This window comes from Podarcis cretensis (genome assembly GCF_951804945.1).
Source record: "Podarcis cretensis genome assembly, chromosome: 5".
NCBI lineage: Eukaryota > Metazoa > Chordata > Lepidosauria > Squamata > Lacertidae > Podarcis > Podarcis cretensis.
In genome coordinates, this window is record NC_137174.1 from 37471574 (window position 1) to 37483592 (window position 12019).

The 12019-nt window shown below is 42.6% G+C and overlaps 1 long non-coding RNA gene across 1 annotated transcript; it reads left to right on the plus strand.

Moving 5' to 3' along the window:
* Positions 1-470: 470 nt before the first annotated feature.
* LOC307216108 lies at positions 471-7166 on the plus strand. Its single transcript, XR_013838917.1, has 3 exons — positions 471-1080; positions 1164-4908; positions 6109-7166. It is a non-coding gene; the product is annotated as an uncharacterized lncRNA (long non-coding RNA).
* Positions 7167-12019: the final 4853 nt, after the last annotated feature.

Here is a 12019-nt window from a genome sequence, read left to right on the forward strand (position 1 = left end):
CTGCAAATTCATATGTAACAAGGAAGTCCTAGAAGCTTTTGATCTTCACGTCATATTTTCCTGTCAGGACTTCGCCCACATTTTGAGCAGACAACCGTCTCTACTAGATATACCTGTATGGGTGGGTTTGCCATTTTCTTGCTCCAAAATGCCTTTCCACCTACAGAATGAGATTCCCCCCCCCCCCAACCATGGAAAAGTAACTTGGGGTGGGGGCAGAATTCTGAGCAGCTAAATGGCTGGAGGGCAAAGGGTTAAGCAACCCTTTCCTATTAACATTCTCTCATTCAAGCTTGCAGACTCCTTTCATTTTAAAAAAAAACACCTGTCAGGAGATTATTGCATGCATGCTGTATAACAGTGGTTCTCAAAGATTGTGGCTCGAGCGGATTGCAAGTGTGCTGGGAAGATTCAAGGACGATCAAAGAAACTTTTAAGCATTTCAGTTTAGTATAGCAGACCTTCCAAGTGTCCCTATTTTCCAGAATGTCCCTGATTTAGAGAAGCCCTCCCGGTTTCTGATTTGATTCCACTTTTCCTTAGGATGTCCCTATTTCCATTGGAGAAATGTTGGAGGGTTTGGAGTTATCTGACCCCCCCCCGAGCCATCTGAAGGCAATCCTGTATAGGGAATTTTAAAAAAATGTTTAATGTTTTATTATGTTTTTATATATGGTGGAAGCTGCCCAGAGTGATTGGGGCAACCCAGTAAGATGTGTGGGGTATAAATAGTAAAATTTCCATTATGGAATGGGATGTCCCTATTTTCATCAGAGAAATGTTGGAGGGTATGGTATAGTATCAAAATATTTCTCTCTTTTTTGCAAAATATGGATAAATATCTTTTCAAAATGAGAGCAAGAGGATCAAGTGATGCTGAGGACAATCTTAGCTGCCACTTGAATGGACTGCTGGAGAAGACTTGTTTAATTCAAAACCAGTAGCCAGTGCCCCCCCTGCCCCCATTGGCTATGCATTCCCATATAATATCTACACTGGCCCACAAATGCTATGATATCAAAATGTTTCAACAAAATTTGTTCCAAGTAAAGGGACATTTACTTCCTTCAGTTTTGTTAGGTAACCTTTTATAGTCTGTTTTTAATATTCATCCCTTTTTGTAGCTCATTATAATCAGTGCTTTTATTTCTTTTTTCTTTTAGAAAAAAATGCGCCAGTGAAGTTGTTACAGTAAGTTCCACACTTTTAACAATTTGAGGAGGAAAGGTGCCGGTACCGCATGCCCTTGAGTACCCCCAGGAAAAAAATGGTACCGATTATAATTTTTAAAATGTTCTGATTACCCCTTTATTTCAAAATATCTAAAGGTGCATTGAACTCCATGGAATGGGCCAGATTTTCACAACATCCCTTATATTTGAATATTGACCTTTTACAAGGCTTTGGATTTTTGAATGTTGCTTTTGTACGTTACTTTCTCATACATTTGCTTCACATTGTGAGAGCTCTTCTAATTGGTACTATTATAGACCCATATTAAAGACAGAGGAAAACTATGGGGCAGATGTATTAATTTATTGGCTGGAATGATGTTTGGGGAGGGAGGGTAACCTTTGGGGGTAGAATATCCCGTTGCTTTCTTTGTACATCAAAATGCAGGATACCAATGAGTCATTAATACTATTATTTCAGATGCATACATTCTGAGATCTTGCCCTTGGTGCAGCGATTATCACAACATGGTTTCCTACTGGAATATATTATTTCTAGACGCAAAATGGAACCTGTTGCGACTCTACAAACAAATGGTGCTGAAGGATGATTAGTGTTGACACAGAGCTAAAAACGTGTGTTCTTTGGCTTTTGAAAACAGCCGTCCTTTCTTACTATCTGTTATGTAGGGGTGTCTGTTAAGTAGAATTAAAATCCTGCCATGTCATTTGTAGGTCACTGCTTTTCAATCAGCCAGTTTTATTTTAACTCTCTGCAGGGTAAGAGAGTAAAAATATAAGAATATGAGAAGTGCCCTGCTGGCTCAGGCCAAAGTTCCATCTTGTCCAGTGTCCTCTTCTCACAATGGCCAACCAGATGTTTCTGGCAAGCAGAACTTAAATGCAACAGAACTTTCCCCACTTGTGATTTCCATCAACCGACATTGAGGGTGTTAAGTTGTGGGTGAACATATCAGACGACACAGCGATTCTTCAACAGCTCTTGTTTATTCAGAGGCCAGAACAGAACTGAGCTGAAGGGCTCAGTCAGCCTGCTTATATAGAGTTCCACTACAACGTTACTGTAGCAACTTTCTAAAACTATCCAATAACTGAATGTCACTTTCGATCCTTCATTTGCATAACTATCTACAGTATCCCCCTGCTGGCCCAGGGTGAGAACTTCAGTACATAACAGAGGGGAATACTGCCTCTGAACGTAGGGAATTGCTTTTGTAAATGGAATGATCTAAGTCACATATTCATCCACTCCGGGCCTCAGTATTGGAGGGTATGTTTCCCATAGGTTCAGACCCTGGTGTGGAACTTAAGAAACAACCATCACTTTATTAAACAGGAAACAGGGATCAGAATTCCAAGCAGATGAGTCAGGGATTGACAGGATGATTCCAACTCATGATAGGTTTATTATCTGTGCTCTGGACAGGATGGGTGTCCTGACTAGGGGAGAGGATAATACGCAGGGGAAGGATAATACCCATGTGCTCCTTGATAGCATACTCTTAAGGGGAGTATAGATCAGGCATAGGCAAACTGGGCCCTCCAGATGTTTTGGGACTACAACTCCCATGATCCCTAGCTAACAGGACCAGTGGTCAGGGGTGATGGGAATTGTAGTCCCAAAACATCTGGATGGCTGAGTTTGCCTATGTCTGGTATAGATGTTGAAAAGCAGTTTAAAGCCCACTTAAACACTAGCTCAGCTGCCTGGAGTCTGCAAGGGGTAGCTTTTTGTATTCCTGGAGTCTTCTTGCACATTACAGAACCCTAATTATGCAAGGGGCCACAGGAAATTGCACCCAGACATAACTATGCATGACCATTAGTGAGTGCATGAAGGGATTAAGATCAGAGAACTGTGTTCCTGGACTCAGGTAGGCCATGCCATCTCTTCTCTGATGAGGGAGGAAGTGAAATTTTCTTATTCCTCCTGTCTCTCATCTCACCATGTATCTGACCAAGGAAGATGTGTCTAAGCTTTGCTCCAAGCTTAGAGCATGTGTTTGAAGCTATTTATCTGTGTTTTCTACACAAGAGTATTCTGCCTGTGTTCTCCTTCCTGCTGCTTGGGTAAATGCATGAATCTAACATTTGGAACATTTGGTAAGTAACACATTTTAAGCTTATTTAACAGTAAGTGGTCTGTCCATTGCAAAAGGGGCAGAAAGAGAGGAGCGCTTTGCAAGTGGACTAAATGGAATATGCAAAAGGCCTACATTAACAGTCTACATGCCAACGCTTCACTGTACTGCTTGAGTGTGTGGCTCTCCCCTTCTGGAGAGAGAATTCAGCCCCACGTTTTGAATCAAAGCACTCAGCTGATTCTTTTATTATTTACCGTGCACACATGTGTCACAGGAATTCATATATTTCCTCCCACAGAAACTTCTAAAGAAACAAAAGTCTCCCTGCTGTGAAATAGCAATGGAGATGGAAATGTCTTGTTCCCATCCTTACTGCCCCTCCAGGTGTTTAATGACTGAAAAGGGTTTAAGAAAGCTTTGACTATGAAAAGATGGCATGATCAGAGGCATCTCTTCACTCTCTCTATAGCACTCGATGGTTTTCAAACTACATTCTGGAGGACCCTGGTGTTCATCAATGAGAAAACCAGCAAAGATGAGCTGTCTTCCTTAAAAGACCATTTGTTCCGCACTCTTGATCTTCCCCCATGCAGTTGCGCAACATGTGGGGAGTTTTGCATATATTCTAAGTTCACGTCCTGGCTTGTGCAAACTTTTTAAGTTCACCCTAGAACATGTCCCAGAATGCTCTTCAGCACACAAGGGCTCTGCGCATATGCACAGGGATTCCAAAGCAGACAAGTCAGTGAGGAAAGGGTTCTTGGAAGGCAAAAAGCTTGAAAACCACTTCAGAGCATTTGATGTGCCAGGCCTTTTGAACTGCCACCCTTTATTCTCACCCTCCTGCCACTTCAATTCATTATTTCTATACCTCAGAAGCTCATTAATTATTGAGGTGTTAAACATAATTATATTAGGTGATTGTTGCTATTGCTAGTAATTAGAATGGTGCATTGTGTAGGCTAAATCAATCACAGGGATGAGGCTGAGAACAGGCTCGCCTTTTGTATGCCTTGAGACGAGGTGTTCCATGAAAAGGATGTCTAAATTGCTGAGAAACTGCCTGTCTAAGCTTTGTCCTGAACTGACATTTAGCCATTTTATGTGTGGGCTGCTGAAGTCACATTATTACGGCTTTTGAAACTCAGCTGCTTCCTTGTTCTCCTTCCGTGTCCATTCTCCCGATTAAAAATCTGGCAATGAAAACATCACCGGTCTTATGGCTAAATGCTCATATTCACACAAAGTCTATTCTGTAGAGTTCTTTGGGGCAAAAAGTATCTTCCTTTGGGGGTTTTCTTCCCTCAGGAAGAAAAAAACACCTTTTATCTAACTTAAGAATCCCCCCTTTCTCTTGGAATATCTGAACTCTCCTAGATATCCTTCTAATAAGTGGGAATTAAAGGAGGTGCAGTTTACTGGAAATTGAGTAAATCTGGAAAAAAAATGTTAAATATCAGCCAGACCTGGCTGAACCAAGAAGGGGGTGGGTTTCTCAAGCTGAGGAATAGCTACTGTGATTACAGCATCCTAAATCTTTCTTTCTTTCCTTTCTTTGACATTTCTAGTTTCCTGTCATGAAAGCTTGTTCTCTCACAACTCCCACTTCATCAAATAGACTGAGCATCTCAGTAAGTTAGGGAAGTATGCATGTGTGGGAAGGTAGATGGGGAATCTTTCACTACCAGAAGGCTGGAGGCTAGCCTTATGTAAGTGAATACGATTGGCTAGCACCTTGTCATCATGTGACCCGAGTCCACGAATGAAAAATACTGGAACAGCATGTGCTGTGTTTTGTGTTTTCTTTAGCACCTGCTCAGCCGATCTGTCCTCAGTGAGATATATTTGTGATCTGGCAACATGCCTGTAAACTTTGGGATCTGACAACGAGCTTTAAATTTGTATTTCAGTTTGTGTTTACTGGTGTTGGAGCACATGGGTTCGCAAACAGATTGCTGTGTCCTCCAGTCATCTTTCTATGCCTCCTCTCCCATTACATAAGAAGCAAGAACTGGCTAAGGAGCATCAGATATGTGATGGAAATGCTAAAGGAGATTTAGAGAGAATCTCCCAGGCCTTGAATTATTTACATTGGTCTATACACTGTGGAAGTTTAGAAGATGTACCTTGAGCAATGTTTTCAGGAGAGTCTTCAAAACTGAGTCCAATGGGAGTGTTAAAAAGATGAAGTGATAGGGCTTATTGACCAAGTCCTTGGGTCCATTGGGCGTTCACTCAAGAGACCTTTGAGTTGGCATCCATCTGTCTTGGGAGACAAAGGAGGAGTGCGAGGTCAAGCTGTTGGATGGTTGCAGCGCCGGCTGTGGCTGTGGAGACCGATGTGGAAGAGACATGTTTTGTTGCAGATAGGACAAATGAAGATGTCCAGTTGTGCTATCCAGTGGGTACAATTCAGAGTCTAGTTATGACCTATAAAGCCCTACATGGCTTAGGTCCAAGCTATCTGAAAAACCGTTTCCCCTCATATGACCCTGCCCAGGTTTTGAGATATTCAGGGGAGGCACTTGGTCCTGCCACCCTCACAGTCCCTTTTGGTGGGGACGCAGGAGAGGGCCTTCTCGGTGGCTTCTCGCAGACTCTGGAAATCCCTCCCTGGAGAAGCTAGATTGGCTCCCTATTTATTGTCCTTCTGCTGGCAGCTAAACCTTCTTGTTCCAGCAGCCTCTGGGGAAATGACTGCTTTTAATGGAAGGGCTGGTGCCGTGCCATGCTGTTTTTATTGTAATTATTTGTATGCTTTAAATGGATTTTATATATGTATATAGTTTTTAATTCTATTAATTTTTAAATTTTGTTTTTTCTGTTTTCAGCAATTCATGTTTTTATCTGTCAGCTGCCTTGAAAAAGTCAGGGAAGAGGAAGAGGAAGAAGAAGTGTTTAGGATTGCAGCTGAAGATATGACAGCTGAAGAAGTAAAAAAAGCATGATGACCAAACCTAGGTCTAGTTCTGTGATATTTATAGCCACAGAAAAATGTACAATGTATGTTTCTGTCAAAGGAAAGTGTGCCTTGATTCCATCCCCCACTAATTCCAAGCTATGCATTGTAGCTATCCTTCTTTGTGCTTTTCTGCCCCCTGGTGGCAAAAGTATTTTCAAGTCTTCAAATCCTTGAAGAATGGTAAGGAATTTTAGGCTGGATAATTTACCACTAACTGCCATGTTGCTTCATGCTATATAAGAATCAGTGGCATAATACTGCATATTGAGCATGAATAAGAACACAAAATAAAAACACAAGTAAATAATTAAAACAAAAACAACAAAACACTACCCCTCCATCCCTTATACTTTGAGGGACTGCCGCATGCCACACAGAGTGGTGTGTATCCTGGCAGTCCATGGGCTCAAAACAGCAGCCCAGCCTGCAACAGTCAGTGTGGCATAATAAAAAATGGCTGCAATGGTAAGGTGGCATAGCACAAAGGGGTGCCATATGTAAGAGCAGAAAAAGAGGCAGGGCCACAAAATTGTACAGGTGCCCCATCAATGAGTATTAGTCACTGCCTCACTTGTTCACAAAGAGAAACTCTTTGCCCCTCTCCTCTGTTTAGAACGGAACAGAGGGAGAGTGTCTGGCATCCAAACACAGGCAGGTTTAAAGGGGCACGTTCCATCAAGAAGGCATGCCAGTGCAAACAGCATTGTGGATTTTTGAGGGGATATTTACTGAACGTTGTAGTGGGTGCCATAGGGTTATTTCTTAATGAAGTTGCTCAGTCATGAGAAATTATTGAAAGAATGCTTGTGGCTAGAGATGAAATAGAATTTTCCTACTAATTTCAACGGAGTTGGGAATAAGTAGTTCAAAAGGACCTAACTGTGCCAAAAACTGGGCTGAATGGATACAGGGAGTGTGAGTGTGTGTGTGTGTGTGCGCGCGCGTGTGTGTGTGCGTACGCGCGCGCGCACATGCATGCAGAAATGTAATCTATGGTGGCAATGTTTTGTCTGCCAACCCAATTCTGAAAACTGGAATGGCAGTGCCAGTGGAAAAATAAATGGTCATAGTGATCATTTGGTATTGTGAGCTTAGGCATCTGATTGCTGTGTAAATGAATTCATCAATATGCTTTTATCTAAACTGCTGCTTGATGTTGATCAGGGATTTGACAAAAGAGAGTTAATGGCTGTGGATGGTTGCCTGAATGGGCAATTCAGTTGGAGAAGTGGGGTCTCAGACCTTTGAGCATGATTTCACTTTAGCATGCATTTAAACACGTCCAGGGGTGGATTTACTGGCATCTTTAGTCCAGAACAAAACTATGAATATGCTATTAATATAATTTTGTTTCCCTCAAAATATTGAAGATTAGGGTGTTATACAGGGGTGACTGTCTCCCGTGTAGGAATCCATTAGAGCAAGGGTGGCCAACTCCCAAGTGACTGTGATCTACTCACAGTTACTGGTAAAAACTGGCAGTGATCTACCCCCTTTTGTGGGGTTTAGGTCAAAGTTATTGACCTTTTTTTTGGGTTCAGGTGAAAGAGTTGCTGAGCTTTTTTTAGGGATGAGGAAGACCCGTTTTTTAGGGGTGCAGAGAGAAAATGCTGAGTTTTTTTTAGGCAAGCCAAAGTTGTTGAGCTTCTATGGGGGAAGCCAGTGATCTACCACAGACATCCAGTGATCTACTGGTAGATCACGATCTACCGGTAGATCACGATGTACCTGTTGGAAGTTGCCTGCATTAGAGGAACGGGGAGGGAGGAATTGCTCTGCCAATGTGAAAATAAAGGACTTTTGGAGGCAAAGAGCAACAGCATTTCTATGCATGCTTACGTTGAAGTAAACTCATTTGAATACTTTGAGTCAACATGCATAAAACTATGATAAGAGCAATATGAAGCCCTGGTCAGAAGCAGCAGGCTGGAACAGATCAAAGTGGATCTGCAGCTACATCCTAAGCCAGAGGTCTCCAACTTTTGTTGACCAGTGGGCATAGTTGAATTTTGAGAGAGTGCTGGGAGTGCTGGTCACAAAATGGCTGCTGTGTGGTGTGTGGCATCACACAAAATCACTGTCATTATGGCCATGGCATAACCCAAAAATAGAGAGAGCAACCTCATGGTGAGCTTTCCCCCCATAACTGCATTTCTAAACTAGAAACCGGTTTATGCCTGTCATATGGCTGCTAAAGGCACAAGAACCCTGTTTTCCCCAATGTCAACCATGCCCCAAAGCCTAGGCTGCCATCCTATACCCACTGACCTGGTAGCAAGCCCTATTAAACACTAAGAGACTTACTTCTGAGTAGATATACATGCTATTGCGCTGTAAGTGAATCCTTAATTCTGCCTGGTCTTCAGCTCCTACATAGCATGAGACAAGCCTAAGTCTCCTTCCGCATTTGTCTTTCTGTAGGGAGGGGGGATTCTTTAACCTCCACCCACACGTATTGTGTAGTAGTATTTGGAGAAAATGACATCTATGGACTACCTGCTTTCAGATGAACCCATCACAGGAAAGATGCATCCTGGATGCTTGGGGAAAAGGAAGGGCCAACTAGGAAGAGTCTAAGGACTAGAAAAGCAAAAGTGCACCAAGTGGGAAGGAAAACAGCATCTCTTTGGGACCCCAGAGATCCTGTTGCCTAGTGCCCAAACACATTACATATCCACTGCAGCTCTGACTTGACTCATTGGCTTAAAACACTAACAGGTAGGAGTAGTCAGGCTACCTCACATAAATCACTAGCACATTTTGTTTCCTATTTTTCTTGGAGGGCTATAGACTTACTTTGTAAATACCGTAAATGAAAGCTTAAGAGTCTGGGGTCACTGCCCAGGGGCACCAATAAAGGCCTGGTTAGGCACCAGTTGACAACCCCTGTCCTAAGAGCTGCTGCATGCGCTGGCCAGGGCAGAAGGAGGGTTATTAATATTATTTTGCTGCACCAGTTCTAGGCTAGTGCATCAGAGGGTCCCAAATTTTGCACCTTTCCAGGAAACTAACCAGTTTTGGATCCACTCTACCACTCTAGGGCCTTAGGATGGTGAAAATTATGATGGCACCACACACTGCAGCATGCAGTATGGACCTGCACAGTAGTGTCTTTCCAAGAAAAAAGAAACAGAGAATGAGTCTATGAGAGTTAGACATCCCTAAGGCACTGACCAGGTGATCCTAACTGTACATAAGACTGGGCTGAATGGATTAAGTGTTTGTGTGTCTGTGAATGAATGTGTGCAAAAATGTAATATATTGTAGCACTATTTTATTTGCCAAATCAACTTTGGAAATGAAAATAGCTGTGTGTAGAAGAAAATGTGGTCAAAATGATCATTTGGTTTAGACATGATTACTGTAAATGAGTCTATCACTATGCTATTATTCATATCTCAGGGATATGAATAAGAATGTTAATGAATTGGATAGTTGCCTGAATGGGTAATTCACCTGAAGGGATGTGCTGAAACAACTAGCAGTTCGGAGTGTGTGTTTTTCCAGTTAGCATTAGCTGGAACTGGGATATAATATAGGAATACTATGCAAGTTGCTCTCTTGGGTTTTGCTGCCAGTTTTTAGGAGTCTGCTCTCTTCACACAGGCTCTATTTGTATATTCATACATAAAGTGATTACAAAGTCTTCTGTGCTCTATAATCCAAAGAAAATTAATTCCTAAAGTAAATTTTAAAAAGCTGAAATATATTTCTGTTCTTCACAAAACTCTTGTGTGTTTTGCTTAAGGCTGCAAGTAGATCTTGGTAGCAGCTAGATTTTTTTGTTTTCAAAGATGCGGGATCAGTTATTGCATGCTTCTTTGTCCCAGAAATCTCCAGTTTAACCTGAAAACTTCATAGCATCAGAACTTAAGCCACTGTTATCCAAATCCCATGCTTGTCTACCAGTGGAGCTTTCTCCCAAGCAAAGGATGCATAAAGAGTAAGCCCCCATTAAATTCAATGGGACTTACCTCTGAGTAAGCATTTTCAGGATTGTCCTATAAGTCTGAAATCTCCTCTTATGCTCTATTTTAAGATGATGACTAAATTTACACTTTGTGGCTTCAACATCAAGTTCAACTCCCCCACCCCACCTTTTTTCTTAATACAAGGTCCAAGTTCTATTTTGTTATGTTTTCAGAGGTTGTAATGCAAGTATAACCCAATCTGAGGTTTTGGAATTTTTCTTATGGACCAACAAAACTGTTGCTTTTCTAAGCCCTTTAGTAATAGCCATGTTTCATTATATTCACACTATAGTTATTTGCAAAGGAAAAACCCACACAGAGTGAGATTTTGATGAGCCTCTAACTGAAACTTTTAAGAGACTTAAATCTTCACATTACAGTTCACAAGAGTCATGCTTCATGTGCTGAAACATTTTCCTTTGCATTGAGAAAGATAATCAAATATTGTTGTATTACAAAATCTTGCAGTTTAAAATAAATAGAGCCGTATCAATTGTGCTTGCCATTTTTTCTACCAGACATGTGTTTTTGAAAACCGAAATTAGCAATGGGGCAGGGGGGTCCCAACAATCAGTTATCCTACTTGCCTATGACACCGACACTGGGATGAAGCCACAGCTTTACACTGTGCTGCTGTCAGGTGTGCCTGAAGCCACCAATTTCTATAGCGGGCATGCCCAAAACTGGCACTCAATACCAAACAACAATCCCATTGCAATGCCTAAGAAGCTTTACTCCTATATTGTACTGACTTCATGAGGAATGGTTGAGGGAGTTGGGTATGTTTAGCCTGGAAAAAAATGAAATGAAAGCTCTTCAAATAGCTAAAGGTCTGTCACATGGAGGAAGGAGAAAGCTTGTTTTCTCCTGCTCTGGAGGGTAGGACTCCATATTGTAACATTCAAGTTACAACAAAGGAGATTAGGACTAAACAGCAGAAAGAACTTTCTGACAGCAAGAGCTGGTCAACAGCACAGCGGTCTCCCTCAGGAGGCTGTGGGTTTTAAACATAGCTGTCAACCGTCCCTTATTTGGCAGGAAAGTCCCTTATCCCAGCGCCGTGTCCCGCTGCTGTCCCTTATTGATGATGTCCCTTAAATTTCCTGGGTTTCAAAGAAAGCAGCTCCTCTCCCTCCCTCCCTGCCGGCCAGGGAGGAGGGAGGCTCCAACTGTGTTGCTTGGCTGCATTGCTCACCCAATAAGGAGTCTAAGAACGACTGGGGGGTGAAGCTTGCATGCCTTGTGCCGATCAAATCGGCTGTGTTGCCTGGGGACTCGCCTTTGCTCAGTGCTTCCCAGCGGAGAGGTGACGGTGGTTTTCCTTGCTGTATCCCCTTTGCCGGGTTGGTGCGCTGTGGGAACCACCGTTGGAGGCTTTGTTTGGCTGCTGGCTGGAAAGCCTTTGGCTCGGAGGGGCTCAGAAATTGAACATACATGTGCTCTGAAAATCCCTTATTTTGGCTGCTGATCCCTTATTTTCGAGGCTGCTGGTCCCTTATTTTCAAATCTGTAAGTTGATAGCTATGGTTTTAAAGCCGATTGGATGGCTACCCATCAAGGATGCTTTAGTTATTCCTAACACGTGTCTAAGGGATGCGGGTGGCGCTGTGGGTTAAACCACAGAGCCTAGGACTTGCCAATCAGGTTGGCGGTTCGAATCCCGGCGACGGGATGAGCTCCCTTTGCTCGGTCCCTGCTCCTGCCAACCTAGCAGTTCGAAAGCACGTCAAAGTGCTAGGTACCGCTCCGGCGGGAAGGTAAACGGCGTTTCCGTGCGCTGCTCTGGCTCGCCAGAAGCAGCTTAGTCAT